This window comes from Leopardus geoffroyi, chromosome C2 (assembly GCF_018350155.1).
Source record: "Leopardus geoffroyi isolate Oge1 chromosome C2, O.geoffroyi_Oge1_pat1.0, whole genome shotgun sequence".
Lineage (NCBI taxonomy): Eukaryota > Metazoa > Chordata > Mammalia > Carnivora > Felidae > Leopardus > Leopardus geoffroyi.
In genome coordinates, this window is record NC_059333.1 from 132,821,328 (window position 1) to 132,839,153 (window position 17,826).

Below are 17,826 nucleotides of genomic sequence, written 5' to 3' on the forward strand. Positions count from 1 at the left end.
ACGACACGTGGCCTGATCACCGCCCTGGATTCTGAGGGAGTGAAGAATGCTGTCTGTGCTGCAGCACGGGGGCTGGGGGCGAACCAGAACCCCGCACCTGGAGAGAAACCTCGTACTCTGTAACTACATGACAGTCTTTCTCCCGCCAGTCAGCTGCTGCCGTGTATCCTGTGAGGATGGAGAGGCCAAGAGGTGGGCATAGGAAGAACTGGGGTGTCAGAACTGGGGACAGCATCTCCCTTCGGCCACAGCCGGGAGCCAAGGGCTAGAAGCCATGAGGTGCCCCTGGGGCAAAGCTCTGATCCCCCTACTTCTCTCCTCTTCCCCTCTGGTGGAGAAGCCAGGTGGATGGTCGCCCTCACCCCTCCCCACCCCCACCCCCGCTCGCCCCCCCCGCCCCCCCCCCCCCCCCCCCCCCCCCCCCCCCCCCGCCACCGCCAAGGCATAGCTCTACCAGCAAGTGCACACACAGCTGCTGGCACTTCCAGGGGACTTCCCTCTAGAGATACAGTGCCTCGAACAGCAAAGGGGACAAATGGGCCCCCCTTGCAACTCTCCAACCCCCAGGGACCCCAGCTCTTAACAGACCACGGTAGTGACAAAAGAAACGCTCCAAAGCCCTGCACAGAGCTGGCGCTGATTCAACAGGACAGCTGGGCCTCCATGAGGCAGCACACTACGTCCAAAGAACTGGGAGCAACGGGGTCAAATCCTAGCACCCACAAGGGCCATTGTCTTGCGTCTACAACCTTGAACAAGTAAGTCATCAGACTCCTAAGACGGGAATGCCAAGCCTTCTGTTAACTCCCAGGGAGCTGTGTTTTCGGTATTGAGGACACACAATCACAGCAGGACTCACAAGGTCATTCTGGAATGCAGTGTCCGGCTTAAACAGGTGCAAACGGTCACTCGGCAGGCGAGCTGACCACCGAGCTGTTTCACTGTTGCCGTCATTTTTATTGCGCATGTTTGCGAGTTTCCCAAAATAAAAAGCTCATAGAATTGCTTCTCGGTGCCCTTCTCAGTCAGCTATCACTTTGCTATTTATCTACCCCATAGTTTTTTCTATCAACTCAAAACTATGTCACTGGGTTGAGCAATAGCAGAACGCAAGGGCAAGGGGAGGCCCATACTGTCCAGTCAAAACAGAACAGCTGTTCCAGGTCAGGTGCTTTAATAGTGAGAAAAACTTTTGATACAGCTGGGGAAATCTGAAAAAGGATTGGGTACTAGAGAATATTACAAGAACTTTAATTTTCTTTGGTAAGAAAATGTGATCTTTTACAAGTTTTTATCTATTAGAGATAAAATACTGAAGTATTTACGGTAGAAGCGATAGGATATCTGTGACATTGTAAAATACGAAAACAGGGGCATCTGGGTGGTTCAGTTGGTTAAGCGCCTGGGTCTTGATTTTGGCTCAGGTCAGGATCTCATGGGCAAGTTTGAGCCCCACAGAGGGCTCTGCGCTGACAGTGCAGAACCTGCTTGGGATTCTCCCTCTCTCTGTGCCCCTCCCCCGCTTGCTCTTTCCCTCAAAAATAAAAATAAATAAGGAGGAGGAGGAGGAGAAAAGAAGAAGAAAACAGGAGAGTGGAGAAGACGTGATTGGCAAGATGTTAGTTGCTGGGGATGCATACAGGGGGTTCACTGACTACTCTCTCCCTTTTGTATATACTTGAAACATTTCATAATAAAAAATGGTGAAGAAATGTTTTTTGAAGGCTTGCCTATTTACCTGCCACAGAATCACAAAACTCAAGAAAACACTACTCACCGAAAGGATAGAGAAACCAAAGACATTTGTCAAAGTTTATCCTCACTAAAGGCAAAATTTAAGCGAAAGAATAAATAAAACCACAGAAGAGTAAGACTGCCAAGGAGGGAAAGTTAAAGAGTCAGAATGCTGTCCAAGTGAGAGACAAGTTTCCAAGACTGAAAGGGCTCCTGATCCCTCAAAGCCCATCCTGCCCATGTGCGACGTTTAAGTTGCATCAAAACGTGGGGATCCAACACTGGCCCCCCAACATCCTGCTAGTGGCCAAACCACTCGAGTGATCCAGAAGTTCTCATCTCTCTGTCTCTTCTGCTATGACTTGAAGCCCTCAGCTCTTTCTCCGACTCTGGCAGAGACAGAGAAGAAAAATACATATACCCACTGGCAACAAAGCACACGTAAGGCGGGCTGAAACCGAACTGCAGGCATCTGGCTAAGTCCTGTCCCTCCCTGCGTCTCTACTGCCCTGGGAGAGGAAGGACAAAGGAGCTGGGGCAGGGGTGTTTATTCAATCGTGCTGTGTGCCAGCTGTCCCCCGTCACGGAATCTATCCTACAGCCCCTGCTGGTTAAGTCCTGTTGTACCCATTTCACATCCAAAGAAACGGAGGTTAAGAAAACTGGCCCAAGGTCACGTGCTAGAAAGGACAGGAAACTCAAACCCAAGCCCTCTGACTCCAGTGGCCCAGAGACGAAAAGCATAAACACAGAGCCCTGTATTACTCACTTCTCCAGCAGGGACACTTCCAAAACTGATTCCCTAGATCCGGATGAGAAATCACAGGACCCCGGGGGCCACCCTCAGTCCGGTAAACAATCTCCACCACACCATCTGCACACCAACTTCGCCGAGCACTGTGGCCAAGATGTTTTCTCTGTAGAGCATCCAGAGGCTTGACGAGCCCTGCCCAAGCTCCCCTCCCCTCGAAGCTCTGCACCAAGGAACAAACGTGCCCTAAGGGAACCTCAGCAGATGTTGTCCAGCATCGGTTCTTACCCAGATTATTTTACAAGCTTTCCAACTCGTCTCCTAGCTTCCAATCTCATATAGCCATAGAAACTCCTCACGGCACCCACGTAGTCTCACACAATAGCACTTAGGACACCTGGTCATCTGTCCGAAGTGTATATCTGATGATGTCACTCCCTGCCTAACACTCTCCCCACCCCAACACCACCAGCCACAGCCCAGGTTCTCACTTCCCATCCACCCAGTGATGCCCGACCACTCACCATTCCTTCAAGGCTCCTCGCTCTTGTATGTCCCAGGCCTTCCGCCAGCAACACATGCCCTTCGTCCTTGTCTCCACCTAGGGAACTCCTATTCATCCTTTAAAACCCATCTCAAATACCCCATCTTCTGTGAATTCTCTTTTCACTGCAGCTGGCTGGACTCATTTGTTAAACAATCATATCTTCTTTCTTATGACACTTCATAGGCCAAAAAAAAAAAAAAAGTCCTTGTCATCCTTCAGCCTCTTCCTTGCAGTGAACAGTCCTATTCTTCTAGGACTTACAGGTTTCCCTCTTTTCTCAACCTCCACTGATGAATTTTCCAACACTTGATGGAGAAGTCATTCAGGTTGACCCACACTGCCCAAAAGCAGCTGGGTACATGAAAGTTTGCACAATGAAACCTTCCCGAGGGCAGGAGGTATGGTTTATACCTTACCACTCACAAAGACCAGCACAGAGATGAACACACATCCCCACCCAAAGCTGCTCTCCCAGGCACTCTGGTTATACTGTCCATCCCTGGCTCCTGTATCCCATTTTGCTAAGGGCCATGATCCCACTCTGCTGACATAGGCAGGAAGACTAATTAGCAGCCTACAGTTGACTGGTTCGGGAGACACCCACCATTCCCAAAACAATAAAGACTCCAACTCCTTCGAATCACATTCGGATCACTAAGAAACTAACCTAAGGTGATACGGACAATAAAGGACAGAGTGACATCATTAAGCGCACCACAGGGAGGCTAACTCTCTGGATTCCAGAGCCATCCAGAGCTCCCCTCGTCCTCCTCGCCCCCCCCCCCCCCCCCACACATGGCACATGCCAAACTTTCACAAGCTACCTGTGCTCCGCTTGTCTCCATTTGGAGGCTGCTTTCTAAAATGACTAAAATAGGGGTGCCTGCGTGGCTCAGTAGGTTAAGGGTCCAACTCTTGATTTCAGCTCAGGTCGTGATTTCGCAGTCATCGTACCGCACCCAGAGTCGGGCTCTGCCCTGAGCACAGAACCTGCTTGGGATTCTCCCTCTCCGCCTCTCCCCCACTGGAGCATTTTTGTTCTCTCTCAAAAACAAATAACATTTAAAAATAAATAAAATAAATGGGTTCAAAGTCATGAACATTCCTCCTGCCTCGGAGACAAGAAATAATGAATGGGAGTAACTGTTGACGGCCCCTTCCCTGCCAGCTGGGATCCGTAAAAAGAAGTTCTCAACTGGAGAGCCTCCTTGTATCAGCCAGCGCTGGTCTCCCATGAGCCACCGGTCCACAGCTGCTGGGCTTCACTCCTGCAAGGCTGCCATGAGCAAGGCAGAGGACACCCCCATTCTAGACAAAGTGACTTCCTTTAACACTAACTCACTTGGCAACCTGGAACAGGTGACTGGAAAGAAGGTTCTCAAAGTTTTCTATTCTTGGTCTGGAAGCCTGGGAGAAACCCACCGAGGGGGACTAAAAGGAGATGAGGGAAGAGAGGTAACAGTAGGACAGCTCAACCCCAGGGCCACTGCCACGGGCTCAGTGATGAGAGACACCTGGTCAGTGCCACAGACCCAGAATCCTTGGAGTCGGTGCTATAGCAGAAAAGGCCCAGGACCCACAGAGTCTCCTTTCTGCACAATGCATGGAATTTCTATGACCTCTGCAGCACCGTCACCAGTGGTGACCCGGGAAGCCTCAAGAAGAACAGGGACTGTGTCACTGAATTTTTAAATTCCCCAAACCTAGCCCTAGTGGCCCGTGGCTGCAGTTGTTCAATAAATACGTGTTTCATTAAGGTACCAGGTTGGGTACCAATGATAAGCCCCAGACAACTCCCTTGTGGTCAATCTTTTAATATGCCTTGTGATTCTTTTTCTTCTGCGGCTCACACACTCAGATTAATGTCTCTCTGGGTGCAATTCTCCTTGGAAATGCCCATTTACATGATGTGAAAACTCACCTGAATAACGGCCTAACTGTATATACTAAATTGTGCTCAATTGTGTGGTGTGAATGCTATTCTCTCAAGATCAAAATAATTCCCCCTTCCACTCCACCTTGCCTCCTGCAAGCTAAAAAGATACGTAACCCAGGTCCCAGTGGGTCTCCAGAAAATTGGTTCCTGGGTGAAATTTTACCCCCTCTGAATCCATAGGACCAAGTTTCTATACTCATGTCAGCAGTTCGCCACATCACAAGATAGTAGAAAAGCACTTTGAAAACTGCCCAGTATTTGAACACATGGATGAGACGTCTCTTGAATTATTTTGCTCTTCATTTGGGTCTTCTCGAAATTACAAACTCCCAGAAGGCAGCGACCACGTTCTGTACCTCTGTGAGTCACTATGGCCAGAATAATGAAGCATCTGCACTTAGAGACTATTCCAAACCCTCTTGAGCCAAAGACCTTGGCTGCCTCTTCCCACCTTCTCTGAGTTTCGGGCTTCCCTGGATCATCTGGCACTATTCGTTGCCAGGTACACTTAAGTACGGCCAGGGGAACAACCAATTCACTGAAATGTCAACTCCCCTCCCCTCCAGCCCATCTTCTGTCTCTGGGTCAGCATGACTTGGCTTAATTTTAACTCCTACCTGCAGTAAGATCTCCAAAAGAATTCAAGGTCAGGGGGATGCAGATGAAAAGGAGGGCTTAACATAAACTGGAGTTAGCACAACACAGCTCCCTGCTTAGCTCACTAAATGGAAAAGCTGGGGGTCTCCTGCAGTACAAGGCAAAGACGTCAACAAGGTTAAGGCCAGCAAACCCCAGCAGGAGCTGACGGTCAGAAAGTGACAGGGACACAAGAACACAGGCATCCAGGGCCCCCTGGCTGCTACAGTGGTGCCACTTTGAGTCACCTAGGAATCTGAAAAAGACAGGAACGGCCTTGTGGCAGGGCCGCAGCGGCAGCTGGGTCCCCAGCTCAGGGCAGCGCTAGCTGGCATGGCAGGGGTGTTTCAAGTGAGCCGGGTCTCCCGGCAAACCCTCTCCTTTCCACCTGCAATTGCCAAGCAAAGCTGCTCTGAGCACTCGGGCTGTCTCCCAGCTCTAAGGGGTCAGAAACAAATTGCAGCCAATAAAACTAAGAAAAAGTATAAGACACCCCGTGGAAGAATCCAAACGTCCCAGGGCCAAGACGATTATGCCTTAAGCCTGTGTAACTCAATTCCAAGCATTCCTTTCATCAGGCATTTGTTTCACCTTCACTGTGTACCGCACATTGTGAAGGTCTGCAAAGGATAACAAGAAATTTCTGTCTTCAGGGAGCTCAGGTTTCCAGGGCAGGGTTCATAGCCCTGGGCGTAGAGGTGAGGAACGCAGACTTGGAACCCAGATTGCCTGGGTCAAATCCTGGCCAGGCCGCTCATTGGCTGGGTGACCCCAAGCACTTCAATTCTCTGTGCCTCAGTTTCCTCATCTGCAAAATGCAGGTGACGACAGAAGCTAGCTCATGGTGTGGCTCGGAGGAACGCGTTAACACACGCCAACTGCTCAGAACAGGCACACGGTAAGCCTTCCAGAAGTGCCAGTGGTTACATAGGCGAGCGGCATGAGCACTACTAGCTCATAGTTATTAACCCACAGGACGTGGGTGACCTTTAAGGGAAGCTGGTGAATACCTTGAAACTATGTTTGTAATTTATGCCCCCGTGCGCACAGGTTTTCCGAGGATAATACCCGTAGCCTTCATCGAATTCTCGAGATCAGACAAGATCGGGCGCGTTCAGGGTGGTATGGCCGTAGACTTCATCGAATTCTCAAGAAGCAAAGCTGAAGGAAAGCTTAGTGAACGAGGGGACTGCAGGACAACTGCAGCAGTTACCTGTGCCCTCATGTTAACTAGGCAAAGGATAAAAGCCAAGTAGAGCTGCCCAAGAGAACTTTCTGCAATGACAGAAATGTTCTCTATGTGTGCTATCCCCAAAATAGTAGCCATCGGCCTCATGTGGCTTCTGGGCATCTGAAATGTGGCTAAGGAGACTGAAGAACTGAACTTTCAGTTTTATTAACTGGCCTTTAAGTAGTCACATGTGGCTAACGGCTGCCATTCTGCACATCACAGAGCCAGTCAGCTTGGGGAGGAAGACACCACAGGCAGAGAACAGAATATGCAACAATGCAAAACGCTGGATCGTGTGCTCCGAAGCTGGGAGCACAACCATAGGATGGACCCAGCGGCGGGGGCGGGGGGCTGAGGGTGTACATGGGGGCGCAGCACCGAGAACACAGGTGCCAGTGCACGAGCCAGACTGAGAAGCCCTATGTCCGCACTCAGATCCGGGCCTGACATTGGACACAGAAATGCTGTACTGGTCAAGGTTTTCCAGAGAAACAGAACCAAAAGGACGTGCCCACCGACGTCCGTGCTGCTTCCCTTTACTGCACTTCAAGAACACCGAGGTTTTTACAAACTGAAGGTCTGTAGCAACCTTGTGTCCCGCAAGCCCATCGGCGCCACTTTTCGACAGCATCTATTCACGAGTCTGTCACGTTTTGGTGATTACCGTAATATTTCAAACGTTTTCATTATTATTATATTGGGTTGCTGCAATGTCACGATAGAACTCGAATGGATGAGGACGTGCTTCGCAGGGATGAGCAACGAAAGTGGTTCCTTGAGATGGGAACTACTCCCGGTGAAAATGCCGTGAACGTCGTTCAAATGACAATGAAAGATTTAGAGTATCGCGTAAACTTAGTTGACGAAGCAGCAGCAGGGTGTGGGAAGACTGACTCCCAACTTTTTTTTTTTTTTTTTTAACATTTATTTATTTTTGAGACAGAGAGAGACAGAGCATGAACGGGGGAGGGGCAGAGAGAGAGGGAGACACAGAATCGGAAGCAGGCTCCGAGCCATCAGCCCAGAGCCCGACGCGGGGCGCGAACCCACGGACCGCGAGATCGTGACCTGAGCAGAAGCCGGACGCTCAACCGACTGAGCCACCCAGGTGCCCCCTGACTCCCAACTTTGAAAGAAATTCTACTGCGGGTAAAATGTTATCAAACAGCATCACACGCTGCAGAGAAATCATTTGCGAAAGGGAAAATCAACTGAAAAGGCAGACTTCACTGTTGTCTGAAGAAAGTGCCCCAGTCACCCCAACCTGCACCAACTACCGTCCGATCATTCACCAAGACGAACCCTCCACCAGCAAAAAGATTACAACTCACTGAAAGCTCAGATGATGGTTAACACGTTTCTTTCAAGCAATAAAATATTTTTAAATAAAGGCCTTTTGTTTTAAGAGAGTGACCAAGCACATGAGCAGGAGAGAAGGGCAGAGGGAGAGAGAGAAGCAGGCAGGCGGGGGGGGGGGGGGGGGGGGGGGGGGGAGGGAGGGAGGGACAGTGAGAACCCCAAGCAGGCTCCATGCTAAGCGCGTAGCCTGACACAGGGCTTCATCCCGTGACCCCGGGATCACGACCTGAGCTGAAATCAAGAGTTGGACGCTCAACCTACTGACCGGGCGTTAAATTAAGGCATGTGCTTTTTTTTTTTTTTTTTTTTAGACATAATGCTATTGCACTTTTAATACGCTACGGTACAAGATAAACAAAGTTTATGTATGCACAGTGGAAAAAAAAATCACTTGACTTGCTTTACTGTGCCACTGCAGTGGTCTGGAACCAAGCCTGCCATATCCCCAAGGTATGTCTGTTTGTAAAGAAAATGGTTTTAGGGAATCAACTCACGTAACTATGGGGCTGGCAGGTCCAAATCTGCAAGGTGGGACAACAGGCTGAACACTCAGAGAACAGCCACTACTTTAATCAAGTCCAGAGACCATCTGCTACAGAACTCTCTCTTGCTTGGGGCAGGTCGCTCTTTTGTTCCATTCAGGCCTTCAACTGATCGGACGAGCACCTTCCCCCCCCCCCCACGCCCCCGCCCCATTATGGAGGGCAATCTGCTTTACTCCAATCCCACCTGTTTGAATGCAAATCTCATCCAATAAACACCCTCACAGAAACGTTCAGAATGATGTTTGACCACATACCTCGGCGCTGGTGTGGCCCAGCCAAGGTGACACACAAAATCAACCATCCCACCCGCACGCCAAACTTTTTGGGAACTATCAGCAGAACTGACTCTGGCAAGATTCAGTTGGGAGGCACTGGGGGGGATGTCAATCATCCCCGCAAGACAGCAGGGCTTCTACCAAAGAAGTGTCGATAGGAAATGAGTCATTTAATTCGTATTTGTTAAAAGAAAGTTTGAATGGATTCCGTGACTTGACAAAACACATACACGCACACGGTTACACCTTCGTGGGAAGCTACTACGATTTCCTCCTAGGTCTCCGACACAATATAAAGGACAGGAAGTCTCTCCACATACCATGAAGGGAGGGAAGTGGCATAGCAGAGGAAAACGGGGTGTAACATTTCCCTACTCCAGCGAGTCCTTGGTCTGCTCTGGGGGTCACACCTGCTCACCTCTAACTCCTTCCGCCAGAGTCTTTCTACAAGACAGACAGGCAAACCACACACAGACATGGCACAATTGGTTGGCTGCCTCCCAATATCTATCCTCCCCTCCACCCTACCGTACAACTGAAAAACCACCCTAAGCCAAGCCTCCCTTGCAGCTATCCATGACTATGTGACTGGGTTCTGGAAGTAAAATGGAAGCAGAGTGTTGTCTGAGAATTCCAAGTAGACTCTTTAAAAGAGAAGAAGCATATGTCCCTTCCCCACTCCTCTTTTACCCCTTCTGTTCTGAAATGCAGATGTGACGGCTGGAGCTCCCGGAGCTACCCTGGACCATGATGTGGCTTGGAGGCTGGGACTCACATAGGACCGAGCAACACGTAAGTCGCTAGGTCTCAGATGGCCATGGGGTCAGAGCACCAACCTAGACTGCCTCCTTCGGGTCCTCCTTTTAAGCAGGAGAAAGTATCCTAATGTGTGTAGACGACTGTTTTTGAGTCCTTGGTTACTTGCAACCAAATGCAGTTCCTGGTTGACATAAGAGGAGGCCATTATTTTGTGCATAAGGCAATGTAAATTTCAGGACTTCAGGCTGTGGAGCTTTATATCTTCTTACGGCCTGAGGTGTTGGGATGAGGCCAGACAGAAGAGGAATCTACATAAACTCAATACAGCGCCCTCTTCTCATGATTTCCTTCCAACTGTTCTCAAAAGAACCCACTAGAGATGCCTTCAATCACCTTGGTTGAGTGCCCAGGCCGGTGTGAAAACAGACTTCCCAGTCTCCTCTGTGTAAAGACAACCTTCTCTTAGTTGGCCTCAGCCTGAGATCAAGAGACTTAAATTCAAAGACTAAGAGAAGCTTAGAGGAGATCGATACACCATGACTTTTAGAAATAAAAAAGGCCCACCATCTTCTCTGCGGTACGGTGTTTTGCCACAGGAATGTGCTGAGGCTGGTAACGAACTGAAGAACAAATGGTCTCCTCCTTACTTCCATTCAACCTACTTCCTGCAAGGGAAACATACAAAGCAAGGCTTCCTGAACATAGCAGACCATTGCCCTAAGTGAACCAAAGAGGCACTCCTTCGCCTGTGAGAATGTAAGCGCCGCGGTGCCTAGCAAAGCTTTCAAATGAAAAATTAACACACAAACATGAATAAACGATCAAACTAACAAAGACACTTGAGCATGGGGAAGGGGAGACCGTTCAAGGGAGGCAGATGCCAGTTGGTGCCTGGATAAGTCGAGGGAAAGAGTGGCTGAGGGGCCCACAGTTGGGAAGATCCTTCAGAAGAGACCTAGTTTGTGTGGCCCGTTCACGGAGCCCTTCAGAATTCTGTCTGGAGCTGACCAGCTCTCAGCAATCAAGCTGGTAAGGCTGAGGGGGGCCGTGATCGTAGACTCAGCCACTTTTCTTAGAAACCCATTGCTTCCCGGGAACACTAGGCTTAGGAGAGCAGAACTTCAGTGTGAGATGCTGAGTGCTCTCAGTTGTCCTGGATGCTCCTACACGGTCACTTGTACCCGCCCAAGGCTACAGGCTAAGGAATGGCACAGCAGAGACCAGAATCCCTCCACAGCAACACATGCCATGAATTCAGGGACCTGAGGTGGGGCAGGGCTGACTCCAAAAACCACCTTATCCATCTGGCTGATGACACAGCTCCCATCCTTTGGAGGGCTGCTAGATCTAACACATACAAACAGAGGACTCCCAGTGAAATTTTATTTCAGGTACACAACAAATAATTTTTTTTAGTTACGTAAGTCCCAAATATCACATGAGATAGAGTATCTTTTACCTTTTTTACTTTTTAATTCACATCCAATTATTAGCATACAATGCAACAATGGTTTCAGGAGTAGATTCCTTAAGCCCCTTACCCATTTAGCTCATCCCCCCTCCCACAACCCCTCCGGCAACCCTCTGTTTATCCTCCATGTTTAAGAGTCTCTTATGTTTGGTCCCCCTCCCTGTTTTTATATTATTTTTGCTTCCCTTCCCTTACGCTCATCTGTCTTGTATCTTAAATTCTTCATATGAGTGAAGTCATATGATATTTGTCTTTCTCTAATTTCACTTAGCATAATACCCTCCAGTTCCATCCACGTAGTTGCAAATGGCAAGATTTCATTCTTTTTGATTGCCAAGTAATACTCCATCGTATATATATACCACATCTTCTTTATCCATTCATCCGTCGATGGACATTTGAGCTCTTTCCATACTTTGGCTATTGTCGATAGGGCTGCTATAAACATGGGGGTGCATGTGCCCCTTCAAAACAGCACACCTGTATCCCTCAGATAAATACCTAGTAGTGCAATTGTGGGGTCATAGGGTAGTTCCATTTTTAATTTTTTGAGGAACCTCCACACTGTTTTCCCAAGTAGCTGCACCAGTTTGCATTCCCACCAGCAGTGCAAAAGGGTCCCTCTTTATCCGCATCCTGTTAACATCTGTTGTTTCCTGAGTTGTTAATTTTAGCCATTCTGACGGGTGTGAGGTGGTATCTCATTGTGGTTTTGATTTGTATTTCCTGGATGGCAAGTGATGTTGAGCATTTTTTCATGTGTCCGTTAGCCATCTGGATGGCTTCTTTGGGGGAGAAGTGTCTATTCATGTCTTTTGCCCATTTCTTCACTGGATTGTTTTTTGGGTGTTGAGTTTGTTACGACGGAGGTATCTTTTAAAAAACGATCTGAAATTCATATTAACCAAAAATCCTGTATTCTGTCTGCTGCCTCCACCTCTGGTTTACGTTCCATGAAAACATTCCACCATGCGGAAATGAACACACACTCCCCTCCTGGGAATGGATGTGGTTCCTTCACACACGTCAAGAAGCTTCTGCTGTGCCACAGACCCTGAGCTGGGAATCTGCAGTCCCACACAGGAAGCAGAGTGTCCCAACACAGGGGAATGCTTCTAAAGCAGAGCTACTCAAATGTCCAGAGTCTGTAAATCCCTAAGCCTTATCACTCATCTCCTTTTTTTTTTTTTTTTTTTTTTTTAGGTTCAGGTATTTACATTGCTTTAATTTTAATTTATTATTTTGAGTGTTTCTTTTTTAAGTTAGTTAACACACAGTGTAATACAAGTTTCAGGAGTAGATTTCAGTGATTCATCACTTTCATATAACACCCAGTGCTCATCACAAGTGCCCTCCTTAATGCCCATTATACATCTAGCCCATCCCTACCACCTCTCTCCATCAACCCTCAGTTTGTTCTGTCCTTAAAAGTCTCTTGTGGTTTGTTTCCCTCTCTTCTCTACCCCACCCACCCTTCCCCTATGTTCGTCTGTTTTGTTTCTTAAAGTCCACATACGAGTGAAATCATATGGTACTTGTCTTTCTCTGATTGACTGTTTTCGCCCTTCTGCTTCTTAGTGTGAATAAGGCCATCGATTCTTCAGGGTAGATTTTCACAGAAGGAAAGGAGGAGAATATGAAGTCACACTGGGAGGGCTTGGAGGGGGACTGGAGGAGAAAGGAAGGAAAGCAGGGTGGGCAGACGGTATCCGCAAGGTGAGGAAAGGGAACGGAAAGGTGAGCCAAAAGCGCTCAAGAGAAACACCACCATCTGTCCGGGACCAAACCTTGTTACCTGACAGCATAAAAAGGCCCACCCCCATTTACAAAACAAAAATATGTCCCATAGTCTGATTTTCTTCAGCTGAGACATCGGTCGTCCTGCCACTCGTTCCAGAGTGGTTTAGAGAGGGGAGGGAAGGGTCGATCCGTGTTAACACAACGATTTTATTGAAGATGGAAAGAAAGAAGAGAAACATCCAAGAAGCCTCATGGTTTTGGATACAGTACAAAACTCCACACCTCCCACTACCTTCGAGCCGCGGTGACAAACCACCTGTGTCAGCTTCAGGCAGCACATTGCCCGCCAAGCAGCACTTACTGGGCATCAGCCATGACCCCATGAAAGGCAAAGGGGACAAGGAAGAGGGAATTGGCCCTGACGACACTCCCAACTGACAAGGTAATGGGGGGTAATACTGCTGGGCTGAGACTCTGTTGCAACCAGACCCGCACTGGTAGCTTCCTGACACCTGCCAGGCAGGAAAGGGTCAAAGCAAGTGGCCCACTGCACCACCAGAGGAGAAAACCCCAGGATCAGCAACACACCCTGCTGCAGCCCCAACACAGGCCGCCAAGCACGAGGCACAGTGACTCCAGGGAGGTGAGCCCTGCCGAAGTAAGCCTCAAGACCTACTCTGTGTCAGGAGGCTTCGACCTGGGTCACTTCGACCCTCCCACTGACCCCATCTGTGATCAAGCATCTAGGCTTCCCAAATGCACCTGCTTCTTCCCCAGAAATTCCAAGCAAGACTGCAAAGCAGGATGCAGTCTTACAGGCAAGGGAGAGTTAACAGTCCATTCTCCTCTCTGGCTGTAAATCACCAGGAGCTCTGCCTTGGGGCAGGTGCCCCATCACTCACCGCCTGCCCTTACCCTGGCCCGCAGGGATGACGCAGTTCCCAGAAACTGGCCTGTGGCCCCCCAGTGGGAACGTGATCAGGGCCATGGGGAAGGACGTCAGTGACCCAGACCTGCTCACCCGAGTCCTACGTGGGAGCTGCCGCCCAGCGGAAATGAAAGGTGACCGGGAAGAAGGGAGGCATGACGAGGTCGCGCCCGAGTCGCAGAACCAGGAGGGCGTGCCACAAGGGGAAGGAGTTTCAAAGGGCCCCAAATTGCTTGGAAGAAGAGCCTCACAGTTACCCCCTGAGCAGAAAAGGCAGGGACACTGCCTTGAGTAACTCGACTTCGCTAAACCTCAGTTCCCCGCTCTGCAAAACCTACAAAAGTACCTCCCTCCTGCATCTGAAGTATGTAGAAAAGTGCTCGGTACACAGAGTGCCAAAGTTCCTCTCCTCTCCCTCCTTCCCTCCATCCTGAAGCTCTGACTCAGTTCTTTCCACGCACACGCTTCCAGTAAACTGTCCAGAGTCGACTCCCAGCTCCCCCCCTCCAAGCCATCCTGCATCCTCGCCCATGACATCCCCACCGTGGCCCCCGTCGTGGCTTAACATTCAGGAGGGTGAGCGCACCCCCTTCTCCCAAAGCTGGATCCCCACGGTCAACTTCCTACTGGCATTCAGGCTATTCAGGCCAAAACCTCGGAGTTCCCAGTGACTCATTCTTGACCGCCGGTTAACCACTCCGTCTGTTAAAGCTGGCCTTCGTATTCTCTCAGACTAAGCCATGACACCAGAAGGGTTTACGCACGGACGCAAGTAATGGTCTTTGGGCTCTAAGACCAGGTCCCTCACCTGTGATATGGGGACAAACAGGAAAGACAAATGCTCTCCCCTACACAGAGCAGTACACACGGTGCCTGGGACATAGTTAGATCTCAAAAGATGATGCCGCTATTAACGGAAGACACAATATTTGGCTTCAATGTCTAATCACCGTCTCAAAGAATAGAACCCCCCACATAAGAGCCCACTGTGGCTGCTCTGTGGTGTCTCAACCCAGAGTGGAGGCCGGGCTGAGGCTGTCTGGTACTCGCTCAGCTGGCCGTCATTCCTTCCCTTTCTGGCTCTTCAGCTCCCAGAAAGCTTCCTTTCCACAGCTCTGGAGCTGATGATGCACTTACCCCAGGTTACATCCACACTGACTTCTCCCTCAGATCTCAGCTCTTTTGTCTTTTCTACCCAGACTCTTGCACTTTGGGGCTCAGGTGCACCTTTCTGCCCAGGCTTCCAACTCCAGCCCCTACAGTGACCTCACCACCCCCTGGCTTCTGCCACACGATGTCTACCTCTGTGCCCTGTGGTTCAGTTGTCTAACCAACGAGCCTCACCCATCGGACTCTTTACTCAGTGAATACAAATGATTCTCCTTATTCACGGATCCCATATTTGCAAATGTGTCTACTCACTACAACTTGTTACCCCAAATCAACATTTATGGTATCTCCAGGGTCCAGACCCACCGAGAGAAGCAAAACATTTAGTTATTCAACATGCATGTTCCCAGCTGAGGTCCAACAAGGCAACACTCTGCCTCCTTGTTTCAACTCTCATGTTGTAAACAACTGTCCATCTCTGTCTTAGTGCCACATTTCTCACATTTTTGTGCTATTTGTTCGATTCAGCTGTTTAAGTTGGCCCCCAAGCCTAGTGCTAAAGTGCTTGTCTAGTGCTCCTAAGTGCAAGAAGGCTCTGACATGCCTTATGTAAGGAGAAAATACATGTTTTACATAAGCTTCATTCAGGTGTGAGTCATAGTGCTGCTGGCCATGAGTCTACTGTTCATGAATCACCACTACAGTGCATCTAGAAAAAGAAAGAGGAAATTTGCAGATTCCTACAAGAGGCTGTTCCAGTGAGTGCTAAAGTCACGTCCATAGCGCATGAGGAAGCTACGGACAAGTTTAAGTTTGTGGACTCTGTTTGGTATCAATGCATGGGAGGTCTTGACCAATTTAAAAAGCACTGTGTGATGCTCAAAGCCAAGTAAATTTATAATCATGTCACCCAGGGTCGGAAAAATGTTTGACCCTCCTTGGCTAGTGTTTTGTTATAAAGAAGTACTGTATATAATTATTTTTAAGAAATATATATATATTAAGTAAGGTGCCTTTAAAGACAGACATACGTAAAACAAGGCTACGTATGGGTCAGTTGATGAAAATGTGACCAGAGGCTCTCGGGAACTTGACCCTGTATTTCACCTACAAGCAATACCTCAATAGGTTGCCTCTCTAATTCAGCATGGGTAGCAACTTTTTAAGTTTATTTTAAGAGCGAAAGAGCATGCAAATGAGCAGGGGAGGGAAGTGAGAGAATCCCAAACAGGCTCCACGCTGTCAGCACAGAGCCCAATAATCCCACAAACTGTGAGATCGTGACCTGAGCTGAAATCGAGTCAGACCCCTGACTGAGCCACCCAGGCATCCGGGTAGGGGCTTTGGAGAACATAACTATGGTGAATAAGAACAATGGACTGTAATTACCTATGCCGTAAAAATCATCTTATTTGTATGTGTTGACAGGGCTCCTGGATGATACAGACCACATTTTATGCTCCACAATGGCCAGCACAGACCAAGGGGAGATGCTCAGAAAACACTTTCAGAAACCTTTAACTTGCCAACCCACTAGCCCACTATAATCCACGGACTCACTCTATGTCTCAGATGGAGGGGGGAACAACCCCACACTTTAAATCAGATCAGTAACAGAGATTTCACTTTTGCCCCCAAACACCCCACCCCACCCCACATGCTTTTATAAGACTAAAAGGGGAATGCCAGCTCCACAGAGTTAGGGTCTTTGTCCCATTCTTGACAAGTGGCTACAACAGTGCTCTACAATTAGTAGGAACCCAGTAAATATTTGTTGAATGAAAGAAAATAAATTAGAAGGAAAAAAAAAAAAAACCAAAAAACCAACAAGTAAAGAGAGCAAGGACCCATGCTTGACATGTCTTCGAGTTTGTGTCCTAAGTTTGTGGAACCTGGCCCTCTACTTCTCTACTTACGGAAGGGCTTCTGCCAACAAAATCAGCATCTAGAATTCCCCAACCAAAAAAAAGACTACAATGCTCTGTTCCTCTATGACTAACGTAAGAATTCAAGGCATTATTTGATGCACTTGACCTGTCTCATCACGTGGCAAACATGACTCTCCATCCATGCATTCAAGGCCCTCACCACACTGTCTGTGAGGGCTCAGAGTGTTTGCGATCAGTGAACAGGCAAGTCAGAGGCTCCCTCTGCATTATTATTGATCTTCTGGCACATGTCACCCCCACAAGCAACTCGGTATTTCCTTGACTGCCTGGGTTAACCCTCCTGTCCTCACATTCTTGACATTTTACCCAACACAGGACTGTTTCTTCCATCCAGAGGTTTTTGGTGTGGTGGTCTTTTGTTTTCAAGGCAGCAGATTCACCAGAGAGACAGACACAATATTTGAGAGGAAAATACATCTGGAATAAGAACTAAGGTTTTTGGGTTTTTTTGTTTTTTTTTTTTTGGTGCAAATGTTTTACAAGTACTAATTCCGTTACTATGGTAAGTTGCCAAAAATGGCTACAACATTTCACAGGTGCTTTACAGGTGGACTTTATTTTTCCCCACCTCTTGAATTTGGACTGACCGTGTGCCTTATTCTGCCCAACAGGACATTAACACATGTGATGCAGGAAGAGGCTCGAAAAGAGCTTGTCCTTTTAGTTCCTGGAATCCCAACACCACGGGAAGAAGCCAGCCTGTTGGATGAGACTCATATGGTCCAGTCACCCGGGATGCCTTCGCTGACAACAGGCCAAGTGCCTAACAGATGAAGCCATCTAACATCAGAAAAACTGCCCACCCGAATCATGAGCTAAATAAATGTTTTAGGCCATTTTAGGTTTGGGGTGGTT

General features: G+C 48.6%; 1 protein-coding gene and 1 long non-coding RNA gene across 3 annotated transcripts in view; one reads left to right on the forward strand and one right to left on the reverse strand.

The window, feature by feature from the left end:
- The window catches only part of SH3BP5 (SH3 domain binding protein 5), a 77,219-nt gene that overhangs the window by 26,750 nt on the left and 32,643 nt on the right, over window positions 1-17,826 (reverse strand). The gene's annotated exons all lie outside the window — the stretch shown is intronic.
- Window positions 5,253-17,812, forward strand: LOC123611585. 2 transcript variants are annotated; one of them, XR_006718743.1, is made up of 4 exons: window positions 5,253-5,470; window positions 8,506-8,644; window positions 9,726-9,806; window positions 17,583-17,812. It is a non-coding gene; the product is annotated as an uncharacterized LOC123611585 (long non-coding RNA). The 2 variants fall into 2 exon arrangements; XR_006718744.1 differs by lacking the exon at window positions 5,253-5,470 and having other exon boundaries at window positions 8,427-8,644.